This window comes from Mesoplodon bidens (genome assembly GCF_964165515.1).
Source record: "Mesoplodon bidens genome assembly, chromosome: 9".
In the NCBI taxonomy this organism is placed as follows: Eukaryota; Metazoa; Chordata; class Mammalia; order Artiodactyla; family Ziphiidae; genus Mesoplodon; species Mesoplodon bidens.
The window spans coordinates 40,815,504-40,842,848 of NC_138166.1; positions in this window are offsets into that span (position 1 = coordinate 40,815,504).

Below are 27,345 nucleotides of genomic sequence, written 5' to 3' on the forward strand. Positions count from 1 at the left end.
CTAATGTTTTTCCTGATGCTTCCCTCATTTTTCTGTGTATTTACCCAAAGGAGAGCAACTTTCTCTTTTACATCGTTTGTCATCAAATTTCCATCTCAATAGTGTTGGCATGTGGCAGATTATCAGAAATACTTGTTAGAAGACAGTACATCTATTTTTCTAAAATAAAAGTTGGAAAAAGTCTTTTCCCAGAATTCTGTTTCCTCCTCTTTTTTCTTGCCCTTTCCCTTTTCTTTCTATACTATTTTATTATGTGGAACAATTTGTTCTGGTTTTTTTTTTTTTTTTGGTTTGTTTTTACAGAGACCATTCAGTAATGTAGTTTCAATGAATAAATACATCATAACAATGCAATCTGTTTTTGTTCTACTATTACTTAATGTGACTGATAAAATTAAATACACATAGCACAAGGAATATGGTCAATATATTGTAATAACTTTATATGGAGGCAGATGGTTACTAGATTTATCACAGTGATCATTTTGTAATGTATTTAAATGTTCAATCACTATTTTGTACCCCTGAAACTAAATATGTTAAACTATATTTCAATCAAAAACTAAATTAAAGTCATTGAAAACTAAAATACACACACACATACAGGTGACTCTTGAACAGCACAGGGGTTAGGAGCGCCAACCCTCACAGAGCTGAAAATCCATGTAACTTTACAACTGGCCCTCCATACAAGTGGTTCCACAACCTGAGATTCAACCAACTGCATGTTTTGTAGTACTGCAGTGCGTATTTATAAAAAAATATCCATGTATAAGTGGATCTCCACAGTTCAACCCATGTTGTTTAAAGGTCAACCGTACTTGCTGTTTTCTTGAAATCCTCCTCCCTTGGATTCATCTTTTATGTTGTCCCTGATCATCTTCCTCCCTGTCCTTTTCTAATCATCTTTTTTTTTTTTTATAACAGACATCTTCATGTTGGAAATAGTGATGGTGAATGTGAAAATAAAAACAGCATTGAAAGTATCATTTTACATTTTACCAAGTGTTTTGCGCAGATCACACTTTTTAAAAAATTTATCGAACAATCCTTACAGATACCATATGGATGAATATATATTAGAGTTTAATCCTCATTTTCTTTTTTCAAAATTTTTCTTCTAACAAAAAGTGACTCTTGTTTATGTCATCACTTTTTAATCTTTCCTTCAACCTGGAGATAATTATTTATACTGATGAATATCATGAGGTATGAAGAGGATTTTTCACTTGCCTGAGGTCACGTGGCTAATTTTATTAATAGCAAGGATGCAGCTAAGCTCTTCATACGCACTGTTTCTGTTTACCCTCACAGCATTCCTCTGCACCATTACTATTCCCATTTTACAGATTGGTATAGAAGTTAGAGGTGTTAGGAACGTGCCCAAGGTCACTAAAGTCTGGTATGTGACATGGGCAAGCCTGTACTACCAACAATTACATCAGACTCCTCCACATCTGTCAACCCACAGCCCACTGCAGGCCACTCTCTGCTTTGAGCTTGGGATGTGAAGTAAACCGAAAGCCAGGTTATCCTCTAACTCTCTTCCATGGCATCCTACAGCACTGTGTTATTTTTAATTCAAAAAATACGTAGCGGGGCTTCCCTGGTGGCGCAGTGGTTGAGAGTCCGCCTGCCGATGCAGGGGACATGGGTTCGTGCCCTGGTCCGGGAAGATCCCACATGCCGCGGAGCGGCTGGGCCCGTGAGCCATGGCCGCTGGGCCTGCGCATCCGGAGCCTGTGCTCCGCAAGGGGAGAGGCCACAACAGTGAGAGGCCCGCGTAACGCAAAAAAAAAAAAAAAAAAGAAAAAAAAAAAACGTAGCATGTCCAGATACATGATGAGCATATGATCAACATTTCAAACCGACATATAAATTAAAGTGAACCTATTATGGAAAAACAAGTACAGTTAGAAGGTCTGGGCCTCTGTATATGTGAGAAAACATCCTTGGCATAGTTAGCCATTCTTTTTTTTTTTGCGGTACGCGGGCCTCTCACTGTTGTGGCCTCTCCCGTTGCGGAGCACAGGCTCCGGATGCGCAGGCCCAGCGGCCATGGCTCACGGGCCCAGCCGCTCCACGGCATGTGGGATCCTCCCGGACCGGGGCACAAACCCGCGTCCCCTGCATTGGCAGGCGGACTCTCAACCACTGCGCCACCAGGGAAGCCCCTAGTTAGCCATTCTTAATCAGGAAAACCTTTCTCCAGAGAGGGAGATTCCTAAGGTATTGGAGGAATGGGAGAGAAGGATAGCACATTTAGAGACCTGAGAGGGGCTGGACATGTCCTGTTGAAGGTGTAGCTTGGGGAAAATGGTCTAAGGTGTCTTATGATGGATTAAAGAGTCCACGTTCCTTCTAGAAAACTTCCTGTAAATCTCTCTGGAGGAAAGCATATATAACCTTTACAGAAGCCTGGAGCATGTCTTCCTCGTGAACTTTATGGCATCTGACGTCATGAGTGGATATTCCCCACCCAGCAATGCTTACAACATTCTTGCTACTGGGAAATACCCCAGATATTAAGGGCTCAGCCGAAAATATTCTCTGCCTCATTTAGTCATTCCAAACAGGCCACTGACATCTGAAATTAGAAATAAAAGGGCTGAAGCACTTCAAAGATGACAAATTCCACTGATATGCTTATTTCCCCATGAAAAAGAAATAGTATTTCAGCATGGCAGCTGCTCCAGATTCCAAAACAGGCCACATGTTTTGTGACAGCTGCTGACACAAGCAATTTCCTCAGATTATATCTTCCAGTATATTTCATACAGAAGGAGCCAAGTCTTCTCTAGCAGACTGAATTTTAAGTAAAAAGATGGCCCCATTTTGTTTTTTCAATGTGCATATAAAGCAACAACAAACCCTATTAATGTATTTAAACAATTTACAGAATGTGAACAAAGCACACAATAAAAAGTGTTGCGAAATTATCTAAAATGTTTTCTTGGGTCGTCATAACTATAGAATAATGTGCACTTTTAAGAACTATATAAAAACTCCACCTCTGAGAATCTAGGCCCGGCATCTCCGGCGCAATGAAGCTCATTAATTCACTTCCCCATATTCAGCCCTTCCTGCTCTTAACTCATACTGGTCAGGAACAAAAACCAGACACGATATTCAATTTGATTCAATTTTTAAAAGATGTTTAAAATCTTTAAAAAAGCACTGAACAGGTTTCGAAAAGCACAGATGCCCAAAGGGAATGGAGGCATGTTTGCCAAAAATGTGAAGCTCTGAAGCACATCTTCCAGGAAGAAGACAACAGAAGTTCTTTGTAGCACAGGTATCCTGCTCTGGAAATGGTCCAAACAAGCTCAGGTGGTGATCTTCTTGGAAGCAGCCTTTTCCTTTTCTGTGCCAGGGGTGATTCAAACTTCTATTGGATGGCAACAAACTGAGAAAAAACCATTGTCCTCCCCACCCTGGTTCTATCTCCACAGTCTTGCTGAATCCTTGTTTTTAGAAGGAAAGTAGTCAGTCTTGGTTAGTAACAACATAGTGATGTGACTTCAGTCCATACTGGAGGTTGCCTTAATCACTTTATTCTGTAGGATTCCCACATGCATCCAGACTTTCCATATTTTACATCAATTTCAATGTGGAATACTATTCCAACATGGTTGGATTATAATAGGCTTTAACCTAAAGTTTTATCCAGAAAAATGTGTCCCTCTTTAACATTAAATGACATTTACTACTTAATGACATCTACAATGATACATCTAGCCTTTTGCCTTTTTTTTTTCCTATGGATAAAAAGGAACAACACATCAAAGGTAAAGGTTTGGCTAGAACCTATATTGCCTAAATCTTATGTTAAATCTCTTTCACACCTTGCTCTTTTATTCGGAACAATGACCTCTTAAAAAGAAATCATACTGAGAAATAAGTATCCTAATAAGAATAAATTAGAAATGTGTCCTAGTTAGAATTCATCAAGGACCATCTTGGATAAAGGTGAACAATGAAATGTGATCATTTGGCAATACACTGAGCTGAGAAATATGTAGTCCTAGTTGCTGAATCATACGTTGTGGATAGCATACATACAGCTTGAAGGGAACCTGGTTAACATTTTCCAGACTCCTGTGGAGGTAATGGAGTACACAAACCAAGATTCATTCCATATTAGAATTCTAAGATTGAAAGCTTTCTTCAAGACCATCCAGTTCAACTACCAGTCTACAGTCTGAATACCTTTTCTAGTATCTCTTCCATGATGTTACCCATCATATATTTGAATCCACTGGAGTACTTCTTAGTTGCAAGTAATACAAACCCAACTAAATAGCTTAAATAATAAAATTACTTTATTGGTTCATATACCTAAATTTCAGAAGAAGGTTGGATTTCAAGGAAGTCTTAATCCAGTGGCAAAACAAGACCACCATGCCCCCACCTTCTATCCATGTCTCTGTTTGGTACTCCATGGTGTCAGATCCTCCTAAAGTCAATTCCTCTCATTGTTAGCAAAGAGCCAACAGCCTCCAGGGCAAAAAGCTACCTTCTTCTCACCCAGAAGGAACTTTGGCCTGCCAGTCAAAGCAAAGCCCCAGGCTTGCTATGATAGACTACGTTATATCACATGCTCATTCAATGGCCCATTACTGTGGCTCAAGGGTTGAATCAGCTTTTTGGCTTAGCCTTGAGCATGTCCTCCACTCTCAGTACCAAGACTGAAGTTCACTTTTTAAGGACTACATGGATCCTCACTGAAAAATCATGGAGCTCTGACGCAAAGCAAGGGAGACAGAACACAGGGCCACAAAGTTGAATGCATCCAATGATAGGGACTTCACTACTTTCCAAAACTGTTCCTTCTGTCTTTAGGTGTATCTGAGAGTCAGAAGGTTTAACAACCATTCAGACATTTTAAGTTCTAAATAATTTTTCCCCCTTGAATTTTCAAAAGCAAAGCATTAAAACAATCATTTCTCTACTAAATTTTCATCACCCTAGAAGAGGAGTTCTCTTAAATGAGAAATTTGACATACTACATACTACTGTTTTTATCAAAGAGGCATTACTAAAAAGATCAGGACATTGATGGGTAATTGTGGCTGAGTTAGTAATATGCTTTATATAGTTCACTTCTATTTCAGCTGATGGTAAAGCTGCAGCTGACACTTGTAATTTGGAAGCTAATCACCAAATTTTAGTCATGGGGTAACAGATATGTCTTTAAAAATGTACATGCTCTCATAATATCCAGAGAATGACACATTTGTGCCTGTGTATAGTTATTCCCACATACCAGCTAGGGGTAACTCAGACCATCTAAGTTGTTATTTACACATTCTTATTTTACTTATGACTCTCATGTTACCAAGAAAATGTTGCTTTTATTTGTTGCCTTGCCAACCAAAGATTTAGTTTCCTGACCTATTAAGCTAGGCCATACCCCAAACAATGTGAAAGCTAGGAAAACTGAATCCTCAACTTCCCCTTTAGCCTTCAGATCTTCTCAGACAAAACTATCTGCCTGACTTATACATTTGCGACTTTAAATTGAAGCTTTGATTGTTCACATGACTCACTTACTCATTCAGATCATCTTTCCCAGATATACTGTATGAGTCAGTGCAGGGAGAAACTTGACTGGCAAGAGGAAAAAAGAAGCTAAAAAACTATTCTTTAAAAATAACTGTTAAAACCTCTGGATGAAATATTCTTTAATGTAGATTTTAATGCATGAAGCCACAGAAGCTTGCAAGTTTCCGAAAACAGAAAACGTCTCATTCTTATTGTACCCCCAGTGCCAGCACAAGGTAGGTATTCATATATGTTAGATGAATAAATAAATCTGACAATCTATTGACATATTCTCACAGTTTAACAGATTTCCTCCACTAAACTTGCTAGGTGAAAATAATGATTTGGTGATTTTAAATTATTCTTATAAGTACAAATGCCAAGTGGACAAAGTGAAAGAATATCTCATCCATTATTTTCAATTATTTACTACTACCGTGAAACTCAAAACAAGCACTGGATAGTAGAGCTGGAGAGGATGACAAATCTTTTGCTGCTTTGGGGCTTGGCGTGGCAGATGTGCAGACATCATTAAAGGGTTTCTTTAGACATATCATCTAAGCTCTGCCAGGCATTACCCCTACACTCTTGCTGGCATCGCTTTTGCACCGCAGCATCTGACTCTATCATCTATTTGAGATTCTTCTATATTCTACAGCCTGGGAAACAAATGGACTGTATTTGGCAGCAGGGAGATTGAGTGCCATATCAAGAAACAACAACGTACAGAGTGAGAAGACCTCTCTCAACGCAGAGAAATCTTTGATTTTAACAAGTCTATATATGACAATGACTAGTTCAACGCTTAGTAAATTAAATGCTTTCAAAGTCCCTTCTAGTTCTAAAATTATAAAATGAAATGTATGGCCACTACTTAAAGAAGGTTTGACATAGAAAATAATTTGAAACCATGCTGGGTAAAGGCACTAATTCACTGTTCAGCCATGAAACTGTGAAACTGTAATAAATTACAGCACAAAATTTTTCTTTAATAGCTTGCACCATTCAGTGGACCATTTCATAAATTATTGTAGCTATCTCATGCTAATAACAATGTTTGACTACAGTGATGAACATTTGGTTTTATTTTTTTACGTGAAATAAAAACTGACTTGTCAATCACACCTCTACCTTTAATACATGTGTATTAATATCCTCATTTGATAATATAGAGCTCCGAATTACACTAAAAATGTGCCTGTGTACAATTCCATCTTCCATTTCCCTTTGTAAAATCACAGAATGTATCATTATCAAAGTGTAAAGCTTTATCATGTGAACAAATAATACCTTCAGACAGTGCCAACACAACAGTCATCCAGTGCATATAATTCACAACAATGACAGGAGGTCGGAGAGTCTGAATTAGAAAATGAATTAAAGCAAGCTCATACAGGCTTACTAAAGAGAAATTTTTCTCACAGATGGTATTCCTCATAAAGCCTTATCTTGGGTGGAGAAATAAGAAGTTTAGAGTTTGGGGGCTTGAGGAGTAACAGTGTGAGTAATGCCATCTGTCATTTAACTGCTGGGTTCTAAACATCTCCAGCAAGCTCATTCTCATGACTGTGCACCTTTACAAACTTATAACTTGTTTGGGCCAACAAACTGGGTTTGTACTTGCAGTCCTATCATTAATCCTGTTATATAAAAACAAGTTTGTCTGGCCACTGTACAACTTAGAGACAAGACAATCTCTTTTTAGTCAGTGCACAATTATGAAGCTGTGCTGCTCACAACACTTGAACCTCAACATCTCCTGCTGAATTCTTTTTTTCCCAGAGTATTTTATGTTCAGTCAATTTGTTACTGCCACATTCCTGATGAGACATGTAGACGAATACATACAGAATACGAGTTGATTGAGATAGATAGCTCTGGGAGGAGATAAAACTGACTTCATGTGGACTAAATCAAGCCCTTGGGAGATTTTCACATGCTAATCCTAAAGGATGTAAGCAACCCACAGAACGTGACTTAAGGTATTGCACTTTCTCCTTAGATGCAAAGAGTACATTGTATTGTCAGTAGGCTGCCCCTCCCCCATAAGTCCCTATCAGTGCTTATTCATAATCACCAACGAGGCCAACAGGATGCTATGTTCCCGTCCAGTCCATCTTTACATAGGTTAATTCATAATATATTTATACAGAAGTTTCTATGATTCTTTTTCATGTCTGTGTAAGCACTTTTATGTCTTCTCCTCATCATAAATGTCACTGTTACAATGACAAAATGTTTTATCCAGTTAAATGGATTTACTATTGGCTCTTTCCAGTTGTTTCTGGTACTCTGCTACAGATAAACAACTCCTGGCAGGCAAATTTTTCCAGCTTTAGATTCCTCCCCTTAAAATGAGTCTTTAAAAGTGTTGTTATTTAGAAAAAGACTACTTATCAATTTTATGGCTCTTGCAAGTTGCTGTCATGGTTCTTCCAAAAGGAGAGGATCAATTTTCACTGAGACAGTAATATAGGCGTGTTCTGTTTTCACTATACTTCTCTAGGGGATGACACTTTCCCTACAATTGCTCTTAGTAAAAGCTAACATGTATTTAGTACTTATAGATGTGAGACACTGCAGAGCATTTTGGTGTATTATCTCTCTTAATCCTAGAAAAACTGTATGAACTAGGTGCTATTTTTGTCCCTATTTCACAGCTAAAGCAACAGATTACAGAGAGGCATAGTAATTTGCCCAACGTCACAAAGTCTTTAAAGTGGAATGAAGTCTCATCTCAGGTGCAACTGGCCAAAACCCATGCTCTTAACCTATAGATTGTGCTGCCTATATTTCTTCATATACACTGTTCAAACATTTGTCTATTTACTGGTCACGTTTTACTATTAATCTATACCTTATTTCTATTTGGTATACAACAAATATGTCAACCTGCTTTTTCCTTCATATTCCAAATCAGTGGTCCTCTAGTTAAAATCTAAATTCTAAAATTTAGAGTACAGACATTATGGGAGACCAATCAGGATGGCCCAATAAGAGGATGTGGAGCTCACCTCTCACCACAAACACATCAAAAATACATGTACATGTGAATAATTCTCACTGGAAACTGGCAGCAGGACCCTCCCACCCTCCCCCATACAACCAAAGCTGTAGGAAAGATGTACACATAATCAGGCAGAGAGGAAAGAAAAGCAATCGTTCGGGACCTGTGCTTCTGGGAGGGGACTCAGAGGAAAAGGGAGAATACACGGACAAACAACCATCCTGGCAAGTTGGAGAGAAGACTGCTATAGCTCCTGCCAGGTTTCTTGTGACCATCTCAGTGTTTTTACCCCAGCCCAAGCCAAGTGAACTCTCCAGCCCCACTCACTCCATGTCACAGTGTGACACTGGATCTGGGATGACAACAACTGCAGAGAAGACTCGCTGTGGGATACAGATGCAACCCTGTCCCGAGACAGCACCTGGGTGGTACAGCGGCAGCCACTGCTGGCACTTAATCCAGTACTGCATCAGAAGAAGCCCAGCACTCTGATGGTAGCCACCCACCACGGCTCATGCCCCAGTATATGCTCAGAGTTCCACACAGGCCCTGCCTGCCCTGCAGTGTGCCTCCATAACAGGGCAGGGATGGCAGAAGCTGGGGGCAATGATCGGCTATGAGGAATAAAGGGACTTGCAGCCAAGGATGCATCTGGGAGTGAGGGAAACAATTATTAGCACATGCATAGGGAGTACATGAGAGACAGCTCAGACCTCTGTCTGTGGCTGAGATGAGCTGAAAGCCTATACTGCGCACGCACGCACTCACACACCGTCTCCCTCCCCCACTTACTTCAGCACTTCCCCTCTTTGGGACAAGGATCCTGGCGCAGGAAGAGGGGGAAACATACACTTAACAGGAACAGAGCCAGCTCAGGTCTACCTTCAGGGCTTCTGCTGTATTAGAGGGGAAAACATATACTTAAAGGGAACAGAGCCAGCTCAGGCTCACCTTCAGGGCTTCTGCTCCAGGAATTTGGGATCAGACTCCACCCACAATATAGCAGTGATGGCTGCTGAGCAGAGAGGGGAGGTCCCACTTCACACATGGCTCCAGCTCTAGTGCCTCCATCTCCAGCCCCATCACCTACCAAGGTTACAGCTGCCAGCACACCGTGATAAAGACATGACTCATGTCCACATCAAACTCTGCTCTCCAACCAAAAGCATTGGGCACATAGAGTCTGTATAGGGATACTCCCACATAAGAATACCCCTTCAAAACCACAACAGGTAACTGTTTCCCCTAAATTCATAGAGGCAGAGAAAGTTAAACAAAACTAAAAGGCAGAGGAACTACTTTCAATGGAAACAGCAAGAGAAAACCCCTGAGAAAATAATGAAACAAATAACTTACCAGTCAAGGAATTCAAAACACTGGTGATAAAAATGTTATCTGAATTAGGAAAAAGAATAGATGAACACAGCGAAAATGTTAACAAGGAACTAGAAAATATAAAAAAGACCCAACCAGAAATGAAGAATTCAGTAAGTGAAACAAATACATGAGAATGAATAGAAGAGTAAGTGATAGAGAAGAACATATAAGTGATCTGGAAGATAGAAAATGGAAATCACCCTATCAAAACAGCAGAAAGCAAGACAAATAAAAAAATTTAATGCAGCCTAAGAGATCTCTGATATAACATTAAGCATACCAATATTCTCATTATAGAGGTCCCAAAAGGAGAAGAGAGAGAAAAAAGGATTGAAAATGTATTTGATGAAATTATGGCTGACAACTGCCCAAACCTGAAGAAGGAAGCAGATATCCAGGTACGAGAAACAGAGCGTCCTCAATAAGATGAGCCCAAACAAATCCACACCAAGACATGTTACAATTAAAATGGCAAAATTTACTGCTAAAGAGAGAATTCTAAAGGCAGCAAAGGAAAAAGTCATATACAAGGGAATCCCCATAAGGCTATCAGCTGATTTTTCTGCAGAAAATTTGCAGGCCAGTAGGGAGTGGCTGACTTTTCAAGAGCTGAAAGGGAAAAACCTGTAACCTAGGACACTCTACCCAGCAAGATTAACATTTAGAATCGAAAGAGAAATGAAGAACTTCTCAGATAAGCAAAAACAAAAGTAGTTCTTTAATACTAAAACTACCCTCAAAGAAATGTTAAAAGGTTTTCTAACAGTGGAAAAGAACTAATAATCTATAGGCAAGGAAAAATCCCACTAGGAAAGGCAATTATATAATAAGCACTGAGGATCAGCCATTAAATAAGCCAGTACCAAGATTAAAAGAAAAAAAAAAATTAAAAGCAGCTATAACTACAATAAATGGTTAAGGGATAAACATGAAAATGTAAAATATGACATCAAAAACACAAAATGTGGCAGAGCAGAGTGAAAAATGTGGATCTTTTAGAATGTGTTTGAACTTAAGTGACTACCAGTTTAAAACAAGTAAATAGGGCTTCCCTGGTGGCTCAGTGGTTGAGAGTCCACCTGCCGACGCAGGGGACATGGGTTTGTGCCCCGGTCCGGGAAGATCCCACATGCCGCAGAGCGGTTGGGCCTGTCAGCCATGGCCGCTGAGCCTGTGCGTCCGGAGCCTGTGCTGCGCAGCGAGAGAGGCCACAACAGTGAGAGGCCCACGTACCGCAAAAAAAAAAAAAAAAAAAAAAAAAAAGTAAATATAGTTATAGGTCAACAAATACAAACCCCATGGTAACCACAAATCAAAAACTTACAAAACTAAAACACAAGAACTAAAAAGAAAGGAATACAAGCATACAACCACTGAAAATCATCAAAACAGGAGGGAAGAAACAAACACAAGTAGAAATGAACAAAGAACTTTAAAAACAACCAGAAAGCAAGTAATAAAATGGCAATAAGTACATACTTACCAATGTACACTTCACGTATTAAATGTCAATGGACTAAATGCTCTGATTGAAAGACAGAGTAGCTGATTGGATTTTTAAAAAAAGACCTTTAAACATGCTGCCTACCAGAGATTCATGTCAGAGCTTAAGACACACCGACTGAAAATGAGAGGATGGAAAAAGATATTCATGCCAACAGAAATGATAAGATAGTGGGGGTAGCAATACTCAAAGTAAACTTTAAAACAAAGGCTGTAACAGAAGACAAAGAAGGGTATTACATAATGATGAATGGGTCAGTAAAGAAGAGGACATTCTATTCATTAACATATATATATATATATATATATATATATATACACACACACATACACACACACACAGGATAGGATCACCTAAATATGTAAAGCAAATGCTAAGAGACATAAGAGGAGAAACTGACAATCATGCAATACTAGGGGACTTTAACAGCCCACTAATATCAATGGACAGATCATCCAGACAGAAAATCATTAAGGCAACACTGGTCTTAAATGACACAGTAGACCACTGGACTTAATAGATATCTATAGGACATTTTATCCAAAAACAAAAGGATATACATTCTTTTGTTAAATTAAAACTAAAGAATAACACTGGGAGCAAACAGACTTATAATTTCTTCATCATCTCATTTATACAGCTTCAGATTTCATCTACCCATTAAGGAGAAAAGTCAGTAAATACCACTGGTTCTTGTCACTAATCCAAAGAGAAAGGAGACCTATCATTTTGCTTAATATTATGTCTACTTCTATTCCATTTATCTTGGCAAGAAAAAATATCCTTGTGAAGGGGGATAACCACAAAGATCACTTAAAGTCCATGATACATAAGAAAAACTCTTTCCAAAGTTATGTCAGTAAATTGGATTAACCAAAAAAAAAAAAAAAAAAGAAAGAAAGAAAAAGAAACCATGGTGGTGTTTTTCCTCATTATCTCATGGATTATCCTAGTGTAAAACCATTACTCTGTCCTTGAGAGGTGAAGTTCAGTTATGGTGATTATGCATCATGAACCTCCAATTTATACCTCAGAATTCTGAACACTCCAGGAAAAAATTTAGCCTCAGATAAAAAGGAAAAATTATGAAATGCTTATTGAATAAATTTTAAAATTAAAATGTAAATTAATCACAAATAAACACATTTTGTTTCCCTAAGATTATCAATCGCAAAGACACATTTTTGTATGTTATAAATACCCCTATTGGTAAAATACATACTAATTCATGTGTTTCATCAATGTATGTTCAGAACACATTAGAATACTAAATAATTATTTTATAGACTAATTTTACTTTAGTACCATTCATTTCTTTGAATATAGTACACCAAGCTATTAAACTATTCCTGATAACACCTTCACCTACATTTACCCTACTTGAGTAATTGGAAGAGATGAATTAATATGCAATTGATCTACATCATCCAGGGAAGTATTAATAGTACCAATTTTGATGTTCAGTGAGACTAATTTGGTGATCTCGTACTCACCTATAAATGAAGGCAACTCTAAGGGGAAAAAACTTCCCCTACATTTTTATATTGTTTCTCTCTTGTTGCCAAACATCGGTTATTGTTATTCTGCATGCTTTATAAGTGAATGTACTGCTATATATGAGTTTATTATGGCTGGGGTGGGTGGAACTTAGAGGAAGTAGGCTGAAGGATCTGGCGGGGGGGATAATGAAGTTCATGATGACAAAGGATACAGCTGACAAAGGGTCACATGATATAGAAGACATAGATGATATAGATGACAAAGGATCAGGAGGTGAGTTGTGGAATATTCCTGTGGAGATAAAGCTTGAGTTTTGACATTATAGATCATTTTATTTTTGGTAATAATTTATTGAGATTTATATGTGACAGATTATAATAATGATATTTACTAGTAAATTAAAGTCAACTTATTATTTTCATACATTGACCAAAGATAGTCTAGGAAAGAAGTTAGCATGAGGAATGGAGCATGGGAGATGTTAGAAATTCAACACACACTAACAAGCATATGTAAAGAGGAAAGCAAAAGCTGGTGACAGAAAATCCATGTATAGATTAGATTTTAAAACACCTACAGGAAGGGAAGCTCTTCAGCATGAAGAAAATCTTTCCTTAGGAGGCAAAGCACATCACCACCAGGCTTCATTAAGAGGAAAAAAATGCTGTAGAAAAGTGGAGATGTACCTGAAAGGATTTTAGAATACTGAAAATATAGTCATTTACAATAGTTTATAGTAGTTTACAACAAAGAGTTTATCACACAAAGAGTACAGTGGGAGGAGACTGGCATACCAAGACCAAGATTCTGGCACAGGGATATAGAAGTGAGGATTTGGTGCAAATATCAAAGTAGGGGGTTGAGCTTCAACAAAACATCCTACTGAATCATAAATTGAGAACCAGTCTAAATAGCCAGAAACAATAATGAGTATGTAGAGATTTGGGAGTAAGATACAGAAAATTTATTTGCTATTCACCTTGTTCTGTGAATGATCAAGACTTTATCCTGTGATAAACCATAATGGAAAACAATCTAAAAAAGAATGTATACATATATGTGTAACTGAATCACTTTGCTGTACAGCAGAAATTAACATTGTAAGTCAACTATACTTCAACTGAAGAAAAAAAAAAAAAAAAAAGACAAGACTTCAACAGACCAGGGGCAGAGGCAGAAGAAAATCAGCAGACACCGGAATGTGATCCATGCTTTGTTAGAAGAATGAGTATGTGTCGGAGGGGCACCTAACCATGGGAGAGAATGTTTCACTGAGGAGATAATGTTGGTGTTGCTGGTAAACAGGCATCAGATAAGGAAAGGAGTTAGGTAAGGCAGGTAGAGGGGCACAGCTACAGTAAAAATATACAAAAGGAGAGCAAAATTATGGAGATAAAATGTAGTGTGGAATAAGCAGCTTTTTTTTTTTTAATTTAAGAGTTTGAATTCTAACCCTCCTTTCACCTTACCCAACATCATCCACGACAACAAACAACTGATTTTGTGATCTTAGAAGTATCATTTTGTTAATCTTTGTCTAGGTTTTCTTATTGGTTAAATGGGCATAACATCTGCCACACATACGTCTCTAATAGATTTCCTTAAGGCTCAAGACCGAAAACATGTAAAACACCATAAACATGCTGGATATTTTTATAAGGCTGCCTGTTATCTAGATATAGATATACACAGAATTCCAAAATAGTTCAATATGTCTTTCATTTCATCCTCCCCTCAAAGAGAGTGGGTGAAGGGGGAATCTAAGGCAACCTCTTTCTGGGAATGTCCAAAATGAGGGCATACATGTCTTGGAACTACCCAAATGGCAGTTATTTCCAAGTCTAAAGATTTTGAATACATCTGTAGTCATATATTTTATGATTCATATTCCAAGTTCAGATTTTTCAGGGCTTAGGTTAATTATTGCTTGGACCAGAGCAACATGGCAAAGCTGACCAATCCAGATGAAGAAATCAAAACAGTTGTTTACATAACGAACATCATGTCTGCCTTGAAATTTATATAGGGCTTAACTACTTGCCAAGCACTTTCTCCTACATTAATTCACTTAGCCCTTCATCCACCCTTTAAGGTAGGGAAGACAGGTGTCATTATTCCCACTTCAAAGGTTAATGTAACAGAATCTGCTTAAGTGACTTACACAAGGTCAAATTGTGGTGAACAATGCAACTGTTTTTTCTAATTAAAAATTCAGGGGTTGTTTTTCCTACTATGACCAACATTCTATCTAAAGACTACCTAAAGAAACTAACACACCACTGTAAAGCAATTATACTCCAATAAAGATGTTAAAAAAAAGTTAAGTTACTATATAGACTGTCAAAAAAATAAAATAAAATAAAGACTACCTAAATTATGAAAGAAGCAATGTACGGATTTAAAACACCATATTTCTGCATTCCTTTATTGGATAAGTAATTCATTTCAAAATAAAGTGGATAAAATTTTTTTTTTTTTTTGCAAATACCACTTGGTATTTGTAAATAAACAGTGATCACTGTGTCATTCTGAAAGCTAACTTTTAAAAGAGGAATATTTTGTCTTGTGCTTAACCAACTCATTTTAGTTCAAGTACAGGTGTAGAGAAAGAGACAGATTTGGACCTTGGCCAATAACTTGTTCTGTGTTGTAAAAGCCCAAGAGAAGGAAGGATCAAACTCTGTATTTAAATCAGTCATAAATCCAAAGTGGATAAGAATTTCAATCCTAGCTGACTCATTTATAACCTTATTTTCTAAAATACTTAAGTGCCTTGGGAGCAGAAATACTGTAACAGCTTGGAAAACTTTCATCTGCATCTTTGTGTCTCATTGATGTTATCTGTGCCCTGATCCAATAAGGTCACTCTGGCTTCTGCAACACCCCTGCAGGGATAAAAGAGGACAACGTAGTACCTCTTGAGATGTGAAGATTTTGGTTGTACGTGAGTAGATGACTCTCATTTTAGATTGTTCTTTAAAGAACCCACAGGCAAATAACCCCCACAGTTATACAAAGATATTTTAAGCCAAGTTCATGTAGGATGAACTGTACAGACTTGTTGAGCTCCTAGCTGAGTTTGCCCGTGTCCTTCATTAAGTATAAGGATCAGCCTGAAGGGAAGTCAGTTCTGCTTGTGCAATTAAGGATGTTTCTACCTTTCTGTTTGACAAAAGGTTTGTTTGTTGTTTAACTCTGCCTGTTCATGCAAGTCATGGACAGATATAATCTTCTCAAACTCATAAACCTAGCAGAAAAACAGAAGGAAATTGCAATATCCAAATGTAAAACTTGATTTGTCATTTTGTATTTTCATCTAACTCTGGGATGTTCTCTTATTTATCAAGGATTGTAAAGTTGACTATAAATACGTGTATTTCTAGAAAGCATCAATGTATTCAAAAGATACTGGTGCAATCCCCAGTCATTTATGTTGTGTTTTTCTTCAAGTTTTCAAAATATTTTGAATTAATATTGTCCATTAAGGAAACTCTAGAAATCCAAGTAGAAAAAAAAATCACCTGAGTCCTACCACTCCTAACCAGTCATGCTGACATTTTACAACTTTTTCCTTCCACACTTTTTCAAGACAGATCATTTCTCATTGATCATAATGTACTTATCTTTTTCATAATGCATTTTTTAATCTCTTAGGCACTCCGTATTTTCCATATATGTGAATTCATTTCCTTATTCATTTACTGCAATCAAAAATATGGATTAGGCACGTAATACAGGCTGGTACTCTGCTGGATGCTGGAGATTTAACAATGAAAAATACAGTTTCTATGCACATAGGGAACAAGCTTGTGGGCAGTAGAGACTTGTGCATTGGAATTTTACCATACAGTTTGATAAGCACCGGAGTCAAAAAACTCCAAGACATTATGGGAGCACATAGGCAGAGTCTGAGGCCTCCTGGTAAGAGGACAGCAAGTGTGAAGGACCAGAGATAAGAGAGCACATGATTTTAGAAAACTGAAAATAAATTCAGCAGGACTAGATCATAAAGGTTAATTGGGGAGACTTCGGCAACAGAAATGACTGGAAAAGTAACTGTGCCAGATCACTTTTATCTCCTTTCAGCAAATATTTATTGAGCACGTACCCTGTGTACCTGGAATATATTAATGAATAAAGTACCAGCATGGTTCTTGCCCTCACAGGCCCCTGAAGGTCAGAAATTGGTTGAGTATTATCACAGGAGAGCAAACAACATTGCTGGAACACACAGCCAATCCCAAACCTAATTTAAGGGGTGAGCAAGCATCTCACAGAAAAGCTGGCAAATAACCTAAGCCTTAAATGGTGAGCCAGATGTGGCCAGATAAGGGGGAAGTAAGGAATGAAAAGCCAGAAGAAGGAGGAAATATCCAGAGCCTTCTAACCATGTCAAAGAGTTCAGGTTTCATCATAAGAGTTTCAGGATTTTAAGGAGACACATTACACCCTCCAATTTTCATTTGGGACAATAACTGTGATGCAGAGGTTGGATTAGAAGATCAGGAACATAGAGGAATGAATGATGAGGTAGTTGCATTGGTCCTGATAAAGAATGTCAGTAGCCTGCACTAGGGCTATGCAGTGGGTTGGTCAGATTGCAGAACTATCCAGAAGACAGAATCAACAGAACTTGTAACTAACAACGTATAGACAGACAGAAACAAGAGAAGTTAAGGGTAAAACTTACCCTCGTTAAAGATAATGCTTTGGGCCAATGGCTGGACCATCCCAAAAGAGATAACAAAAGTGATAAACTGGTTTGGAGAGGAAGAAGGGTAGTTCAGTTTGGTGCTTGCTATTTTTGAGATATTTGAGACATTTAAGTGAAGTTGTCCAGTGTTATGCTATGATTATTAAAAATCAGCATAATATGGGCGACGCCAATACTGAATTCTATTGCATCTTCAAAAAGAAAAAAAGTTGTCTTCCCTTCTCCTTTAACAGAGAAGCAGATTATGGCTAAGCAAGATAACAATCTTTGGGGACTTCCCTGGTGGCGCCGTGGATAAGACTCCGCACTCCCAGTGTAGAGGGCCCAGGTTCAATCCCTGGTCAGGGAACTAGATCCCACATGCATGCCACAGCTAAGAGTTCACATGCCACAACTAAACAGCCCACCTGCTGCCAACTAAGACCCACTGCAACATACATACATATTACAGTCTTGCATAGTACTGACCCCTAAGAGCAGGGGTTCCAAGCTCTTTGTCCAGAGGTGTGGCCAGAGTCCTAAATAGGGCGGGCTTGAAACAAGTGTGTGGATGCAAAGCGTGCTTCTCTCTCATCTGTACCTGGATTGGCAAGCAATCAAGTACGTTTTGAGCAGCACTAGTCACCTTTCCTCACAGTCCCTACTCCAGCTCACTAGAGCCTCAGGAAAACAAGGAGCTGTGGATTACCTTTCCCTTGTTCTTCCTGGTTCCCCAAGTCTGTACATGTCTGTGCAGTCCATGGGCCTCCAAGAATTGTATTGACCTTTTAGTTTTGTTACTGCTCATTCGGCAGCAGTGACTTATGTGTATACATGGGTCTGAAGCTCAAGAGAGATCTTGTTATGTAGTATTCATCTAGCTGTAACATGTGATTCATGATTTTTATTTCTAAAAATGTGAATGGTAAGAACATTCTAAATCTTGTCACTTTGCTAATTGCAAAATATCTATTGAATCCAAAACATGATTATCTGAAAATCTGACTTTGTAAAATTTTGAAAATGTTCTAAGATTGAACTATTTTCACTTAAATTATGAGTAATGTTAAGTGATTCCTTAAAAATTCACCTAAAGTTTTAACAGTAAGTAACACACACTGCTTTATTTACATGCTTGATTCTATTTATATGATTTGGACAGCATTGTGGCTCATTCAAAAATTAAATATGACAATTAAATATGAAGAATGTCAATAATCATTTCCATTTTATTTTTTTTAAAAATGTAGCACTTCATGAATCAAATCTAATCAACTGAGAAAGCAATGAAATGTTTCCTTTACGATCATATAATTCAAAGACTATAAATTCTCTGAAATGTAGTGAAAGCTTAAAGTTAGCCCACTATTTCAAAATGTTTTATTAATCACACTAAATTATGAAGCTTTTAATTTCAAAATAATCATATATGAAATTGTACATCTCCTGAAGTGAAAAAAATTCATTTTCAGAACAATTTTTCATCTGACTTTTTATTCAAAAGGTCAGCTATGTCTGAGAGAAGAAAAATGTATTACAGATATGCTAACAATACTGTACCTTTTCTTTTTCCTTTTTATTTATGCAATACATTAACATATTACTGTACAAGAATCACATAATTCAGAGTTATATAGAACAAAGCATGAAAGTCACTTTACATTACTATAAACCCCTGACTCTCTCTCCTGGAAGAAACCCCTATCAACAATTTGGGGTATCCTATTCATTCTCACTTCTCCTCTTTCCCCCACCCCATTTTTTGAAGCCACTAATCTCCAAAGAAAACTATTTACACATATTGACTGAAAAACTTTACACCATCATTTCATTTCAATTTCTTAAAAAATTAACATCTATAATATGAAAATACAGACTGAAAAAGCAACAAACACTTGTGTACCCATCCCTTTGCATAAACAATGAACACCAAAATATTTCAAAGCTTGTGGATACATTTCCCAGTTGCTAATTCTTCCAACCTCCCCATCCCAGAGGCAGTTGCTCTTATGAAATGATGATTTCTCACTTATAGAACAATTACGTATCACTAAAAATGTACATTGTTTTGCATATCTTAACTTATATGAATGGCACTGAAACACCTGTATTCTTTTGCAGCTTTTTCGTTCAAAATTATGCTTGTGAGGTTTGCCTATGTTAATTCATGTAGCTGTGGTTCATTAATTTTCACTACTAAATGGTATTCCATTGTGTGTTGGGGGAGGGGTGGTTTTGTGTATATACATACATCTAGGTTGGTTTCAATATTCAAAAAGACACATACACCCCAATGTTCATTGCAGCACTATTTACAATAGCTAGGACATAGAAGCAACCTAAGTGTCCATCAACAGAGGAATGGCCAAAGAAGATGTGGCATATATATACAATGGAATACTACTCAGCCATAAAAAGCAATGAAACTGAGTTATGTGTAGAGATGTGGATGGATCTGGAGTCTGTTATACAGAGTCAAGTAACTCAGAAAGAAAAAAACAAGTATCGTATACTAACACATATATATGGAATCTAGAAAAATAGATGAACCTATTTGTAAGGCAGGAATAGAGACACAGACATAGAAAACAGACGTGTGGACACGGGGTGGGGGAGGGGGGTTGGACGAATTGGGAGATTAGGATTGACATATACACACTACCATGTGTAAAACAGATAGCTAGTGTGAGCCTGCTGTATAGCACAGGGAGCTCAGCTAGGTACTCTGTGATGACCTAGGGGGGTGGGAGAGAGGTCCAAGAGGGAGAGGATATATGTATACATATAGCTGACTCATTTAGTTTTACAGCAGAAACTAGCACAACATTGTAAAGCAACTATACTCCAATTAAAAAACATAGTGCTACAAAAGTTAATACATACAGTCAGCCCTCTACATCCGTGGATTCAACCAACCACAGATTTGGAAATGCCACAGATGAGGAAAGCTGTCTGTACTATGCCATTTTATGTAAGGGACTCGAGCACCCACAAATTTAGTATCCGAGGACGAGTCCTGGAACCAATCCCCCACATACTGAAGGATGACCGTATCTCCTTTATTGTGTGAATGTTTCCCTAGAGCCCACAAGGGGAATAGGCTGGGCCAGTTAGTGTGTGTGTCTTCAACTTTGCTAAACGTGGTCCAATTTTACTCCAAAGGTTAAACATTTACCTTTTCACCTGAAATGTTTGAGTTCCCTTTGCTCCACGTGCTCAAAAATTGTTACCGTCAGAATTTAAAAGTTTTCATCAATTTGGTATGTAAGAAATAATGGCTTTAATATACATTTTTCTGATTATCTTCGTAAAACAATATCTTTCGGAGTTAAAATTTAATGCAAAAACCTGCGAAGGTCCGATATCTACTAATCTCTTTTGCATAAAAGGAGAAGAGATGAGCACATTCAATATAATTCTACATTGGTTAACAGAATAAAGTAATATAAAGTATCTATAATATTACTTATCTATATACTTACCTTATACCTCTTTTCTGTGGCTTAAATTCTGTTTTTAAATTGCTTTTAAAAAAATTCTCATTTAAATTTTTTTTGAACACATCTAATAAGTAGGGGGTTTGTCCATTTGTTTATTTTCTTGAATCATTTGGATTATTCTTATAAGTCATATTCTGTTTCTACCTGGACATGGCTTTGGTGGAGAAAAGGAGTTTGATGACCTCCTATTTATACTTAAAGCTCTCTTTTTCTCTCTTTTCACAGGTGGATTATTCATTTTGAAAACTATCCACATTTTCCCATTTGTGTACATACACAGTGCCACTGAAGTGCTTTGGGTGTATGAAATAACTCTATTGACAGGCCTAACGACGGGATGCCTCTCAACGGCAGCAAATGGTCGCCTTATCTTTCCACTCTGAGTTCACTTTTCCTTATTAAGCTATTCTACAGGAATATTCTCTACATTTTTGTATTTATATAAATATATATATAACTTAATATACTATATACATATAGTATATTTATACTAAAGGTTGTAAAGGTAAATATATGTATGTATACTCTATTATTCCTATTTTGTATATTCTACCTATTTTCCAGTATTCCTATACTCTCTATATACTTCAGCCTATGCAGTTGAGCAGTCCTTCTTATAAATCTTTTACCAGCAAGATGAGGTTACTATGTACCCCTGTTACAAAGTTCCTATCCACATTCAATAGGAAAATAAGTATTCCCAGAGCGTATTAAAAACAAAAACAAAAACACTAAAAGTTCTTCAGAAATTTACAATGTTAAAAAGTGATGCAAACAACTTTTCCTATGTGAAAATTGGAATAATGCACAAACCAGCATGGACTTTGCTCAGTAATCACATAAAAAATGATGTAGTCATCAACCCTCACCACTGAAAGAGGATGCTTTGAAGAACAAACTGAACAAGACTGATTGCTGCCACTTAACCACTGAACTAACCATTCAACTAAGGGCTAGAGCCCTGACGATGTCTCTGCCTAACTTCTTACTGAAATCCAATGGTTTTATTTATACTATGCTTCAAAGTAATGTGTGTTCACACACACACACACACACACACACACCATTTTTTCCCACTAATTTTTTCAGGACTGTTTGTTCAGATAATTTGAAACAAACAAACAAAACCTCTACAAACTGGCTCTTTGGAGAAACATTTTGATGAGCGAAGCTAGTTCTACCACTGCTGCTAGTTTGGTCCCAAACTGAATTCATATATCAATATATACAACTTACAATATTTTACATTTTTACTTTGTGATAAATGCACACTGATTTAAAATTACGTGCACTGACATTTTCAAGTTCCTTTACACCATGTTCTGATAATGTAATTCCTGACATACACAGGAACTATCTTTATATTTGCAGTCCTAGATCATTCATGTTGGCAAATAGCCTACTGGTCATATTACATAAACTATCTTCAAATTTAGGTTTTAAAGATGGAGATAAACATGGCTCCATAGTCCTACATACGCAATAAATAATACCCGTCAGTTTAAGAAAATGAGCCTCAAAAATGAACTACATCTGCATGTCAGAAAACTCTAGCTAGCGTTCATTTTACCAAAAAAATGAAGACAATTAACATTTCATATTGTCAACAGTGTAAAATGGTTAAGAAAACACTCATTTGTTGTCACTTATTTTAAAACTGTATTGCTACAGAGATTAGCATGCCATACTAATCTCATGAACCTCTGCATTTTGTGCTCTAATTTTTTTTTTTTAAACTACTGGAGTGTTTTTTCAAAATTAAATCCAAAACAGCTAGGAAAACATGTTTGGCCATCTAGTATAATTTGGTTCATTTTCTTAATGCAATGATATATACCATTATCAAAATAAAACACATATAATGAGAAAGGGAGGGGGGCAGTCTTATATATCTAGTCACATATCTATATTAGGTGCTTATCATTTCTTAATGACAATATTACCCTGGACAAAAAAAACTGTGTTGGAGTTAGTATAATGCTGACATAGATAAATCCATTTTTATTTTGTTTCTCTTTACAGATGCAACATGGCATATAGCAAAGCATACAGCAAAGCAAATTTTTGCTCAAGGAACCTTAAACATATACCTCCTGAGATCTTTTTCTGCAACAGTTTTTTGCTTCAACAGTACCACCCTCTATTCTCTCTTTTTAATTCAGTCCAGGATCATTGCCACTGAAGCCTTTCCTCTACTTCTAATTTAAGACTGGCTTTCTCTATACTTCTGGTTTAGCAATAATAAAAGGGAGAATTATTTTTAATTAATTAACTATGTTTTTGTTGTTAAAAACTTTTAGAGTTAAAATTCCCTTATTTTATACGCAGGAAAGATGTAGAAAATTTCACCAAAATGACCCGATCAGTGCTCACATTTCTCCTCTACAACCAATCCTTGTCTAATAATGCCTTGCTGTTTGTCTTTAAATATAGCATGTCTTCCCAACCCCAGCTTCATTTTAAAGTTTAATAAAAGCCCACTAAATCAATATACCTAAAAATCTGTTTTCCTTCTTTTACCTAAGATCATACACAACTGTAAACAAATTATCAACTAATTTTTTGATCAGCAAAACTGGAGTACTGATCCCTGCTTCATTTCCTCATTGTATAAAACAGATGACTCACAAAATTCATCATCACAATTATAACTATTTCACAAACAGTATAAGAAAAAACCATACGTTACATTCCTGAGCCTCTCTATGAAATTAAGTCCCTCTATGTAAATTCGATGTTGCGATGTTGGCTTGTAATACATGAACTAGGATACACTATCCATAAGCATGCTTCTATGTGGGAAATCTTGTACGCGGGATGAACATTTATTGAAGATTTCCTGGAAGGCTCTATAAATTATATCCATCACATCAACCTCTGCTAAATTCATTTGTTACCAGTGAGCAGCTGAGTCACATCATATTTTGGTGTGAGTTATTCAAGCCTTTGATGCTGGGCTGCAGCTGAGTCTTGTGAGGAAAACCCACTGTCCTCATGTCTGGATGAATTTCTGTCAAAGAAACTACAAAGCACTTTTAACTACTCAGTCTATGTTCTACTGCTGTTTTTCCTTCCTTTCCTAACAAAGAAAGGAAAAAAAGAGTAAGACATCAGATAGGAGTGGGGATCCAGTAAGAATATGTATCAAAATCATTTGCAACTGTAGAGTTCAATGTAACTATCAAAGATTATAAACTTGATGATCATAACCATGTGAAAGAAAAATGACTTTTGTCTTCATTCTTCACTTACAACATCCCTACCTACAAAAGCACAAATGAGTTCATTTAAATCTTTTTTCAAAGGATCATGTTTCCTGAGAAAATAAATGGTATTTCTAGGCTACATTCCTAAACAGATATCCTATGGTGTCTACCTAGGCAGAGTTTGAAATTCACCCAAATCAAATAAAACAACCACATGAGTACAACTCAAAAAAGACAAGAAAATGAGGCACAGCTGTACCAAACTTTATAGCCAAAGGACCTGGTCAAAGACTCAGACATGAAAAAAATTGATGGTAATGGGGCTTGTCTGCCTTTGTCCTTTGGGGCCTCTAAGCTTCCCATGTGAGGGCTAATCTCCCCTAGACCTTACACAGTGGTGGTTTCATTAAAAAGAGAATTGGAAAGATACTCATCTTCAAGTCAGAGATAATCAATCATCATCTTGCTGGCCCTATTTCAGTCCAAAGCTAGACCTAGGAGCCTAGAGGTCTTTCAACAATCTAATCTTCAACTGAAAGTAACAGAGGTTTAGAATAGCTTTTGACCTACAAGCAAGTTTTGCGAGATATAGTTATAGTGTTGTCAGAAGCATCTAGGAGTCTATGAGATGATGCATTTGAATGAGTCTCACTTCAGCTAATCTTCCTAGGTTTTAGTAGTTATCTCCTTGCTAGTAATCAGTGCCTCAGCTTAGTAAAAGTGAAATTATCTGGAAAGTAAGCTTGAGAAACAAAGATACTCCCTGACAATATTTATAGGCAAAAATTCCAGCTAGTACAGAAATCTCATATTCATCTGTTTAATTATCAATACACACAAGAAAAGAAGGGGTCTGTTCTAGATTTCTTAGCTGTGACAAAATTCCTAGCCTTCATCATTGGTTCATGGCTGTGATATTTCTTAAATAAAGCCTTCTGTCTCACTCTATTTTCCCTCTCTTCCAGTGTTCTCTAGCTTCATGTATGCAGTATTTGTGTCTTCCTCTCTCACAATTATCATCTCCTTGATGATGGACCCATAGCTGGGGTCTCTGTAGTCCCTGAAGTGTTACATTGTCTACAACAGAGTATGTAACCATCTGTGGGAAAACGGACGATTTACTTTTGTTTCCATTTCCCCCAGAATGAGGCTTGGAATTTCACCTCTATGACTACTTTAGACACAAATAGTTTGGACTTAATGTAAGTTATTCATTTCTATATGAGTTATCTTTCAAGTGCCTTTTCAGGGCTCCTGAAAAGATGTATTTCCTGTGACAGGGTGAAAATGAGTTGTAAAGTTACCAAGGGCATAATGGAAAGAGTACTGGATGAAGAAAAGGCAAAACATGAGGTGAGGAAACATTGTGGGGAGGAGGCAGTTGTGGGCAAAAGACGTGGACAATCGCCACACTCACTGTTGACCTTTCAAATTCATACACACACCCTTAGCAGAAGATTCATCAAGATCCGAACCTTCTCTTTGGAATAGAACATTGTCTTACCGAAGACTAGTGGGATTCATCATACATGGATGTAGATGGTGGGAGAAGTAATTCTGAAGTTTGAGATATCTGAAGGGAGGCAGACCCAGATGAGTGATTCTGGGCAGAGAGGGAACAAAGAGAAATTGGAGAAGAGAGTTTACCTCCTTGGCAATTTTGCCCGCTGTCAGCGGTACTTTTCTTTGTATCAGACGACAATAGCAGAAAGGACACAGAAGGCAATTCTACCACTAAACAGTAACAACAACAAAGCCACTAAAGCAGCCCGTTGTGTATGGGGGTGCTTCCCAAAGCCAGGCACTAGTCTTTACCTACTGTACTAGTTGTTACTGTTTGATTTCTATCGAAGTTTAGGTCTACTCCTCTGCACTTCCCTCTGAAAAATGCTTTTCTAATTATGTTTCTGGTGAGTGTGCCAGTCTTGGGATGCTGGGATTCTAAAGAAAGGCATGATCACTGACCTACGCTGGGCCACACTTGGTAGTGGACCTCATCACACACAAAAAGAAAACGATTCAGAAATTGGAAAAGGGCCCAAGCAATTGGAACACTCTCTAGTATTTTCCAATCTGGCCGTAGAACAAAAGTGGCTTTATCCTTTCTAATAGCAAAACTGTAACACTGTGAACCCTAGGGATGCAAATGATTGTAACCTTCACCTCATGGAGCCACATACACAAAGAAAAAAGCAGGGACAAGAAGGGGAGAGAGGGAGTCTGGCAGGGTTTGGGCATGTACTTCTTAACCCTAGTGCTTTCCTAAGATCCAACTTAACACTCCCTTCCTACACTTGGTTATATGAGGCAGTAATTCCATCTTTTTACTCACTTTGAATCTAAGTTCTTCATTTACAAACGTGCATGGAACATCTCATTTACTCCTCACAACATCAAGCCCCAATTTTATCAATGAAGAAATGGCAACTTAAGAAGGGTAAATATACAGTTAAATAACTTTCCTCAAGGTCGTGCAGCTAGTAAGCTGCTGCCCAGGTCCAACTTTCAGGCCCCGAACTCTTAACTGCTAGGTTTGTCAACCGGATCCTTAACTATCCTAGGCTTTGTTCTTTAAGGTTAATTTTATTGGCCTTTTTTTTTTTTTTTGTAAATCTCAAGAGGCTCATATTACAAAGAAAATCACTTTGACTACTGCTAAATGCCATAAGCAAAAGCATTTTCCCACTCGTCCAAGTGCCTAAAGACTGCTGGAGGTTATCTGGTTTAAAACTCAATCTATTCTATGTTAAATTGGGCTTGTTAAATTGTTTACTGATTCTACCACGTATATCTTGCTTGTCTGTTTAATATGAGGCTTTAATTATTTATGCATGACAATAAAAACATCATAAATGATAAATGATTCCAACATTAATTTAAACTTTAAATCAGAGACAGTGCAGATTTAAGTCAGGGCACATGTACTTTTACACCTCTGTCCTCGCCATAAAAAGATAGGAGCAGGGGCTTCCCTGGTGGCGCAGTGGTTGAGAATCTGCCTGCCAATGCAGGGG